Source organism: Bidens hawaiensis, unplaced genomic scaffold, assembly GCF_021521415.1.
Source record: "Bidens hawaiensis isolate Kalapana, Puna unplaced genomic scaffold, B.hawaiensis_p1.1 tig00419442_1, whole genome shotgun sequence".
Lineage (NCBI taxonomy): Eukaryota > Viridiplantae > Streptophyta > Magnoliopsida > Asterales > Asteraceae > Bidens > Bidens hawaiensis.
This window is the reverse complement of record NW_027504863.1, coordinates 400,838-411,795: the sequence shown is the minus strand read 5'-3', so window position 1 is coordinate 411,795 and position 10,958 is coordinate 400,838. Positions and strand designations below refer to the sequence as shown.

Here is a 10,958-nt window from a genome sequence, read left to right as displayed (position 1 = left end):
CCTCCTAGGCTTTTTGCATTCACGGGACCAAAGAGATCCATGTGAAGTAAGTCTAGGGTACTGACAATTGAGTTAACCTTCTTGGTGAGATGGGATTTCTTGTGTTGCTTTCCCTTTTTGCACGATAAGCATTGATCTTCAAAGTTGAAATTCTTCAAGGGAACACCCAGCACAAGCCCATTCTTGACAAGGTAGTTCATTTTTCGAAGATGAATATGCCCCATTCTCCTATGCCATAATTCGGACTCCGATTCAGTTGCTTTCAACAGAAGACACGATTCTTCTGTGGTCATCTCAGTCGACCTCATGTCCATTATATACGTATTCTTTTTTCTTGGAGCCTTCATAACAATCCAATCCTCTGGTATCTTGAAACCAGGATATAGCACGATCGCTTCATTCTTGGTGAAATGCACGGTGTAGTCTTTGTCACAAATCTGCGAAACACTCAGCAAATTGTGCTTCAGTTCTTCAACAAAATTTACTTTCTCTAACGTCATCTTTCCGTTAGTCACCGTCCCAATTCCTGTAATCCTTCCACCGCTCTCTCCAGCGAAACTCACTCTTCCTCCCTGAACAGGTTTCCAATCGTGTAACAATTTCTTGTTACCCGTCATGTGCCGGAACAGCCGCTATCCACAACCCATTGATTGTTTGCAGCCCTGTTCAACTGTTCCTGCACGATTAAAGCAAATGATTAAAATCTGGGGACCCAAGACCTATTGGTCTTGGGTCGATACATCCCATACCTTGGCTGTCCAAAGTTAGTATCAGAATAGTTTCTGTAAGTCCTGAAAGGATACCTTCTTGGAGATTGACTATGAGGCCATCCAAACCTTCTAGAATTAAGTGAATTATTACTTATGGTTTGGTTGTTAGCAGTGAAAAACTGAGATCTTTTTCTTTGAAAACCTGAATTAGTCCAATTTCTGAACTTTGATGAGTTTTCAGTTTTACCACTATTATAGTTACTGTTAGATCTGTTTTCAGTTTTTGAAGGCCTCACACCTCTGAATCTCTGCTTCAGAGGGCAATCAGCAATTAGGTGTCCTAATTGATTACATCTGAAACAACTCCTGTGTTCAACTTTCTTTTCAACAGTTGTTTTAGATGATGAGGCTGCATTACTGCCCGTTTGTCTCACATATGGTGGGACATACGGGTTTAGTGGAGATTTCTTTACAGTTGTTTTATGTTTCTCTCCACTTTTTGGTAACACTGCCTTTTCTTTTGTCTCACACGACTCAGATGACTTGTCCGAGTTTGATGAGACAGGACTTGGAGCAGAAATCTTAACATTTGAAACAGGCTTACTTGTTTCGCCTTTACTAACTTCTGGTTCTTTACTAGTTACCTTAACCGGAACTGTCTGACTATAATCAACATCAACAGATTTCTGATTACTAGGATCATAAGTGTAATTATGATTGTACGGTGGCGGAACTTCATGATATCCAATTCCTCCCCTTTTAACTGGGGAACCTTGATCACTAACGAGGTGATCAAGTATAGCGGTGGAATTTCTAAATTTCTCAAGTTTCCTGTTAAGTTCCACCACTTTCACCTGGTGATCAGCTATCTGTTTATCCTTTTCAGCTATTAGTTTGGTTTTTTCTTCTAACACTTCATCGCTCAGATCAATTACTTTAATTTTTTCAGCTAGATTTGCTTTAAGACTTCTAATATCTTTTTCACTAGCATTTATTTTTACTTTATAACTATTTTCTCTAGCTTTAGTGAAATGATGTTCTTCTTTTAAGGTTTTAAATTGAGCATCCAAACTAACATACTGATCAGTTATAGTTGTCAATTGTTCAGACAGATTTTCACACTTAGTGCAAGGGAGTTTAGTACTTACCTCGGTGAGCTGATCTTTCACATCTGCCATACAAGCTTCATTTTGATCCTCTGCCATGTAAGCTTCACTTTCGCCAGTCACTTCCTCAGTATCTGCAGTTTCGATGTTCGCCATATTGGCATGTTCGAACACTTCTTCAACATGCAGATTCCAGTTATATTCCCTATTCTGTCTGGAAATCATGGCCCTATTATCATTACCACCCCCATTCTGGTGTGTCGACCTGTTCTGACTACGTTCAACTGTCTCATTCGTGCACTCCTTCGCAAAGTGGCCATTCTGTTGACAGTTGTAACAGCGCACCTTTGACTTGTCAAAACCCGGTCTCTCACCAACAAACTTCCTTCATGTCTTCTTCATAAACCTCTTAACCCTTCTCACAATCATTGCCATCTGCCACTGCAGATCCATCTCTTCCAGATTATCAGCATCGATCTGATCATAGTCTTCCTCCAATATTGCTGGATCAACAATCTTACCCTGAATGTAATTTTCATACGAAGCAATAAAGGATGCATAGAGAGCAAACTGTTGTTCAGCAGATTTAACACTCATGGGCATCCTTGAGTAGTTGTTGTTCGAAACACTTGGGGTAAAACTACTCTTGGTTGCTTGAGGGTTAGAAGCATTTGATCCTCCAGCTACAAAGCATACATCACCATTCATGTTGAGAGATACATGACCTTCATGTGTTGAGTTAGCGCCCGGCTCTCCCTTTGAGTAGTAAGCAGACGAATCAGACTTCGAACTTGAACTTGTATTAACCTTTGCACCATACATTCCTGGATCTTGAACCTGATCAGTAGGTGTCTCTTTTCGAACCATGTTTAGTTCAAAAGTTCGTAGCTTGTTAACTGTTGTTTCCAGGTCATAGTCAGCAAAGTCTTTGTCTTCTCTCATCAACACAGTGTACATCTCCCATTTCGGTGGGAGAGCATCCAGAAGCTTTTCAACAATTTCATCTTCTTTGTAAGCAATTGAATAATTGTTGAGTTCAGTCATCAGATGATAATATCTAGTGATGATATCATCAAGTGATTCATTCTTCAAGTACTTGAAGACCGAGAATTGGGTTTTAAGTAGTTTAATCTTTGAAGCACGAATTCCCACATTACCCTCAAAACGGTTTTCAAGAGCTTCCCAAAGCTCTCTAGAAGTCTTATACTTTCTGAAGGTGTGTAGAATCTCTTGTGGAAGAGCCATAGTAATCGCAGCATGAGCTTTGCTTTCAGGCTCATACATTTTCTTCTCTTCTTCTTCCATCTCTTTGTATTTCTTTATCTGATCACGACCCTCATACTCAGCAGTAGGTGGAATGTAACCATCTTGTATGCATACCCACATCTTAGCATCTTGGTACTTGACATATTGTTCAAAACGATCTTTCCACGCTACATAATCGGTTTTCTTAAGCATCTTCGGTGCCTTTGTAGCCGAACCCGCTTCCACTTCCATCTTAACTAGTTCCGTAATGTTGATTGAAGACATCTTTCACGAAACACACAGAAACCCGAAAAATAAAAATTTTATTTTTAACAGTACTGTAGGCGAAGTTGTGGATAACTTCGCTTAAGTCTGAACTTCGCTGATTCTGAACTTCGCTTTCTTTTTAAATTCGCCTGATTTGGCGAAGTTGTATATAACTTCGCTTAAGGTAAGCGAACTTGTGAAGTAGGCGAAGTTGTGGGTAACTTCGCTGATACAGGCGAACTTGAGAAGGTAGGCGAAGTTGTGGATAACTTCGTTTAACCTTATATCTTCGCTGAAACCCTACGAACAGTGACGGCAACTTCGCCTGATGAACACGATGAATATGCAGGTTAGATTTCTGGATTTTACGAGGTCTGTGAAGGTGTTATGGGTTGTTTATGATTGTAGGAGGTGAGTATAACAAAAAAAACTCAGAAAACTCGTCCCGCGAATAGTCGAACGGAACGGATTCTACACCCGCGTGATAATCCCGAACCACACAATCGAGCAAAAGCTCTGATACCAATTGTAGGTTCCCAGTCGGATCTACACGAGATATCTCGTTCTACGTAGGTGCGGAATCCCTACGTAAGACGTTACGAGCGTAGAAGACGATACGAGTTAACACAATCGAACACATGTTACAATAAACAAATACTCGTTATATTGCAACCTTAAACACGTGATATCAATCACTGATTACAGGACTCTCTGACTCGTAAACTCGAATAATAAAACTTCTTAATGTTTGTTGTTTTTTGATTAAGCCGTAACCTAATCAATATATAACACGACAACTTCGCCTGGCATGTTCAGGCGAAGTTGTCCCTAACTTCGCTTGTCTAACAAGTTCGCCTATATAAGCGAACTTGTTAGCTAACTTCGCTTACATCAAATACAAAACATTACAAACTCGATTACAGACACTAGACACTGAACTACTGACATCATACACCAACATAGACACACCAAAATCAAACACACTTCTTCTTCTACTTCTCTACAGCAATATTATTTCCGATTGCGTTTCAGGCAAGTGTCTGAGTCCGGCAGAGCACCGATTCTGTTTCGAACCGGAGTACCCTGGGAACAGACCGAGAATCTGTTTAAGGGAATTGTTTTACTGTCTCGTTTATTTTCATTTAATTTTCTGGAATTTATAATACAAGTTTTCCAACATCGTATTCAAAAGTTTCGGTTATTGGAGAACTATGAGTTCGACTAATTTCGAAAATGATCATTGGTTAAATATACAAACTTGTTCACCTAAGTCATTGACGAGTGGGTTTCATTTTGAGGGCTTATCTTGATTGAATGGGCAATGAACATCAATTAATTGGGTGAAACAAATTCAACCTCAAAATCAATATGTACAAGCAGTCCTTTATTGTATAGCAACTAGGGAAAGCCGAACCGGAACCAAAACCCAAATAATCCAATCCGAATTTTTATTCGGATATTTGGATCGGATCGATCAATATCCGAATAACTAATTCGGATATGGATTTCAAAAATTCCTGATAGTTGGGATATCCAAATATATAAAATGTTATTAGTGTATATAGCCAGGTCCATTAACATTTACAATAACCTTATAACCATAACTTCATTATTCGTTCAATCAACCTAACGCTCCATTGACAAAAATGTCGTAACACTCCGTCGTTGTACTCTCTAACACTACCCAACTTCCATGTTCTTGTAGTGTTTTATATCTATTTTCCAGTATTGTATGTTTATTTAGTAAAACTTAAGTTTGTTTATGTGTTATACGGATTATTCGGATTATTCGGATCCGATCCGAATTTAATTCGAATCGGATACGAATGTCCATAATTCGGATAGGTTCTAAAATTTTCAGATTCGAACAATCCAAACCGAATAAATCGTTACCCGATCCCAATGAACACCCTTAATAGCAACCAATGGTTGCCACTTTTGCCTAATATGAATAGCAAGCAAACAAAAGAGAGATGACCATAGCAACAACGGTGAGTTAAAGTGTCCCACAAACTAAATTGTTGGGTAAAGCTAAAAATGGCATGGGAACTAAGTGAACTTCTTATGGTTAAAGATTTAAACAGCATTGCTAGGTTTTTAAAACTGTAGAATAAAACTTGAAACTCAAGTATTGTGCAAAGGCTGCGCGAACACAAGCCTCCACCGCCACAAATTATGATGTAGACTCGATCACTTGGGACCGATCTTAGTGTAGCACCCCTCCTGTGTGCAATGGAGGTCACTAACCTAGGCCATGGACCTTTTTGATCGCTCATTGACCCCATCCAGGTAAGTGATTTGAACAGTTCCCTCTTTCACCTTTTATTCGTTCTCATCCTGTTTTCATTTTATCTGTCTACCGATGTTGGATCGTTTAAAATTGCTCATTTTACGATTTTACCAGACAGATTTCACATAACTTTGTTTTCCTACTTTTTTTTTCTCTTTAATAATAATCTCATATTTTGGCATTGAGTTTACCATTTTCTAATTGAATAACTATTTCTTTATCCAAATCAGATGTGGCTCATAACAAAGATAAATGGTGCACAAGATAAAAGCAAAATTTAGTTGGTCGTAAAATGCTCATTAGTCATAAACTTGCCGGCCCAACCATTTTGGTGGCCTAAAGCGGATGAAAAGCTTGGGGCCCTGACCGAGAGTTAGAGAAATGAAATTAAAAACATATATCTTTTATTTTTAAAATTTACTAATCGATTGTCGTGTTTCGTATAAGAAAATACAAATATCAAGGGAATCTATATACCTACATACTTCTACTTAAAATTTACCGAGCAACGTGTTCCGTATATAAATTATAAAGTTTAGAACTCATTTTACTATAAAAGTTGAATGGAATTTATCTTTTAATACAAGTTCAAGGTATATATATATATCCCTGGAAAAATTTTAGAAACAAAATAATTAACAAGTACCAAATGAAACAATCAAATGAAAAAGAATTTTAGAAACAAAATAATTAACAAGTACCAAATGAAACAATCAAATGAAAAAGAATTTTAGAAACAAAATAATTAACAAGTACCAAATGAAACAATCAAATGAAAAAGAATTTTAGAAACAAAATAATTAACAAGTACCAAATGAAACAATCAAATGAAAAAGGAATTCTGATATTGAGCATCGAACTTGCGTGGATAACCTTTAGTAGAAAGAAGATATGGACTTCAACCACCAGGCTAACAAACAAGATTTGTTACTATATCAGTTAAATGTATTAAATATGCGATTATGCATATACATAAATACCTAAACGTTTAAACGGAGGCCCTATTTTTTTGGAGGCCTAAAGCCCTAGCTTCACCTAGTATTACTATTGGGCCGGCATTAAACTCCCTAGGTGTTTCTTCATTCGAATATGAGCGTATAGTGGCCAATGATGGTAAATAGAATTAGGAAGAGAATATGACTATGGAGTTTATCTATCTGAGACAGTTGTGTTAATAGTGTTACAATGATAAAATGAAATGTTAAAATTTCAAGCATGACGTGTCTAAAATTGATAAAAGCATACGTCGAGTCTTCAAGACGCCAGGTAGTCTACTGTCTGCACCACAAGGTTGTATCCACTTGTCCGATGTCAATAACAATATAAATGAACTTCTCTACTCTCAACTTCCGTCCAAAATTTATGAGTGAAGCGATCAAGAGATATTGGTTAAAAGTTTCTGCATTGAGGGCTAGTAGTTAAGTATCATAGTTTATGGGTTTGTGTTCTTGTAGATTAGTAGAACAAGAGATGCTTAAAATAAAAGCAATGAAAAATCAATATTAGTAAGTATTATGTATGAAATGAAAGTCAGAATGAAAAGATGCTTAGTTATGGGAGAACTATCCTAGGAGATGTTTCTAAAGAACAAGCCAATATGGTTGTCAAACACCTTCGTCGAGTTTTAATCTCACACCTACGCAGAGTGTAAATTTATTTTTAAGTGGTTTAAAAACTCAAAACTTGTCTCTTCAGCTCATGGCAACAGATGAACACATCAAAATATTGTTGGTTGAACACATCAGCAGACTATATAGGATTCGTGCTAGTTAACGAGGCTTCAACTACCAAAATTGATAATGTTGGGTCGACCACTTGAACCGACCTTAAAATAGCAGCCCAAGTCCCAAGTGCAATGGAAGTAACTTAAGAATGGGAATGGGTTTTCCTTGTTACCCATTGTAATATTCTATGCTCTTAAATCTTAATTTCTCGCCTCTTATATTAAAATTTTCTTCCTCTCCCTTCCTCTATGTGTTACGGCTTTAAAATGGGCATTCGATATATTTCCTTTTTCTTATCCTATGTTTGGACTTTGGACTCCCTAAGTTTAATGGGTATGAGTTTACCGTTGCATATCATAATCAAAATAATATTTTTTCTGTCAAGAACAGGTCAGACTCCCTAACTAACTATTATTTCATTAAGTCCAAACTGAGGAAACAGAAACTGGAAACCAGGGGCGAGCAATAGAAGGGGGTAAAAAAGCCGAAAGAACGAATGAATATGCTCACTTTTTCCTAATGTGTATTTGAAAACAAATAGACCAAAACCAGTATGAAATAAGCTTTTCAAGGCCTGCACACAATTACGGATTTAAAACTATAACAATCAATCAATCAATCAATCATGCCCAGTAAAATCCCACCGACAGCAAAGCTATAAGTAGGGTCTGGGGAGGGTGGGATGTAGGCACACCGTACCTCTATCCAAAGGAATAAAGAGGTGGCTTCCAGAGAGACCCTCGGCTCTAAGTACATGTGTATGAAGCAAAATAAAGGAAATCAAAGTTTAACAGTTATATAAAAACTACTACTAATTATAATAATATTAATAATAAGATCACAGTTTAACAGCTATATAAAAGCTAATAATAATTATAATAATAATAATACTATAAGTAAGGGAAATACCATTATGGTATGTAACCTAAATAAGTTAAGTCTAAGCCCGGTATTCAATTCTCTCTAAAAATCCATAACTTTAATTCTACTTCTCCACGAATTCCTATCTTCAACCATGTCCTCGGAGAGGTTTAGGTCTGTCAAATCATGCCTAATCCTCTCATCCCAAGTCAATTTCGGTCGTCCTCTACCCCTCCTCCCCTCTATAGTAATGTTTTCTACGGATCTAACAGGATTCGTCGTCTGTCTTCTCTTTACATGTCCAAACCATCTCAATCTCCACTCTCTTATCTTGTCTGCTATGTTCGCCACCCCTAATCTCTCGCGAAACACAACGTTTCTTATTCGGTCTAGCCTTGTGTGCCCACACATCCAACGTAGCATTCTCATTTCAGCTACCTTCATCTTCCGCACTTGTGCCTTCTTGATGGCCCAACAATCTGTTCCATATAGCATTGCAGGTCTAACTGCCACCCTATAGAATTTTCCCTTTAGTTTAGTCGGGAAACTCTTGTCGCACAATATACCTGTGGCTGCTTTCCATCTACACCATCCTACCTAAACTCGGTGGGTCACATCACTGTCTAATTCCCCATCGCTCTGTACAAATGATCCTAAATACTTGAACTTCGTTACCTGCGGGACCACCTGCCCTTGAATTGTGATCTGTGCGTCTTCATTGTCGTTTATCCCACCAAAATCACAGTGGAGGTACTCCGTCTTAGATCGACTAATCTTTAAACCTTTTGTCTCTAAGGTTGTTCGCCACTCCTCAAGCCTCATGTTTAGATCTTGTTTTTTCTCAGCAAGTAACACAATATCGTCTGCGAACATCATGCACCACGGGAGAGTCCCCTGAATCGACTTTGACAACTCATCCAAGACTACTGCAAAAAGAAACGGGCTCAACGCTGATCCCTGGTGAAGACCTACCTCTACAGGAAAGAAATCAGTATCCCCCACTGGCGCACGGACACTTGTTTCACTCCTGGTATACATATCCATAATTATCTCTATGTAATTCCTGGGCACTCTTCTACCCTCCAAGCACTCCCAGAGCACCTGTCGTGGCACACTGTTGTAGGCCTTTTCTAGGTCAATAAACACCATATGTAGATCACGCTTCTTCTCCCTATACTTTTCCGTTAATCTTCTTACAAGGTGTATTGCCTCTGTGATGGAACGCCCCGGCATGAAGCCAAATTGGTTGACCGTAACCTGAGTTTCTCGTCTAAGTCTAACCTCAATCACTCTTTCCCATAGCTTCATAGTATGACTTAGTAGTTTGATTCCTCGGTAGTTACCACAACATTGGGCGTCTCCTTCGGTAAAACTATAACAATGGTTTCCTAAATAAACCACCAAAACATTGAACTCAGTTATTATGCAGGGGCTGCGCGAACGCAAGCCCCCACTGCCACAAATTATGATGTAGACTCGATCACTTGGACCGATCTTAGGGTAGCACCCCTCCTATGTGCAATGGAGGTCACTAACCTAGGCCATGGACCTTCTTGATCGTCCATTGACCCCATCCAGGTAAGTGATTAATCCAGTTCCATCTTTCATCTTTTATTCAGCCTCTGCTCCAGTTCTTTTTTCGTTGCCTACCGATGTGGGATGACTTCAAAATGCTCATTCCACTACACGGATTTCACATATCATTCAGCTCTTTGTTTTCCTACTTAGTAATAATTTATTTTCTAAGGCTAAGTTTTTTGTTTTTGTTTTTTTGCTTTTAGAAGGGTAAAATGTCTAAAATACCCCTCCATAAAGCAAAAAAGCTTTAATTTGGTGCTTTTGGAGGGGTATTTTGGACATTTTACCCCTCCAAAAGCAAAAAAGCAAAAAGAAAAGGCTTAGCCAAACACCCCCTAATTGAAAAGCTATTTCTTAATCCAAATCAAATCGTTTTGTGGATTAGAGCAACATTTTGTAAGATTTCAGATTTTTAAACGTTCGTGTAAGACTTGTCAGGAATAGGATGACATTTTATTAAGTAAATGCTTCAAGTATGATATTTCGCCTTCGATGATTTTTTTCAGAATAGGAATGCATTCATTACTAAAGTGCGTTCATATTTGGTAATGTCGATTTTGTTAAACTATAATCTTCCAAGTTTATTTTAATTAGAGGGTTTTAAGTTGTCCGAAACTAGTGACCTTTGATCCAACAAACAGATGCTAAATCAAGTCAGTTGTGAAACCAGGACTTCTTGTGGTATTATTAAATTGAAAGTTGTGGAAACTAGAAAATGTTCCATTCAGTTATCCACGTGACGATAATTCAATGTAAGTTTGTGAACGATTTAGTTCGTTTCAGTTCAGTTCTGTTTATAACTAAACCATAATCAAAACTTTCGGTTATCACCTTGTCAGAAAACTATCAGTTGGGTCAGTTTCGGTTTTGGATTATTGGTCAAGTATTAACTCATGGACCACCGGATTTCATTTTGCAGGCAACAGATGCATGAATTTTTTATTTTGAACAGATATTTAATACAGATTTGAATTTTTTGATTTATGGATATAAAAACCATCAAGGCAAAATACATTTTTGCATGAACTTTTGATTTTGGAAAAAAAAAATCTTTCTGATACCAGGTTCAATTCTTTACTTCAAAGAAGTAGACCCGTTCGGCTGGTTAATTCAGATATGTGGATGCTATCAAAAGGTTTCAAACCTAATCATCTTTATATGTGTTCCTTGGTTTTTC

General features: G+C 37.8%; 2 non-coding genes across 2 annotated transcripts; both read right to left on the bottom strand.

The window, feature by feature from the left end:
- Positions 1–5,464: 5,464 nt before the first annotated feature.
- LOC143608889 (U1 spliceosomal RNA) lies at positions 5,465–5,625 on the bottom strand. Its single transcript, XR_013149341.1, has one exon. It is a non-coding gene; the product is annotated as a U1 spliceosomal RNA (small nuclear RNA).
- A 4,003-nt stretch (positions 5,626–9,628) lies between these two features.
- On the bottom strand, positions 9,629–9,789 carry LOC143608888 (U1 spliceosomal RNA). Its single transcript, XR_013149340.1, has one exon. It is a non-coding gene; the product is annotated as a U1 spliceosomal RNA (small nuclear RNA).
- Between the last annotated feature and the right edge of the window lie 1,169 nt (positions 9,790–10,958).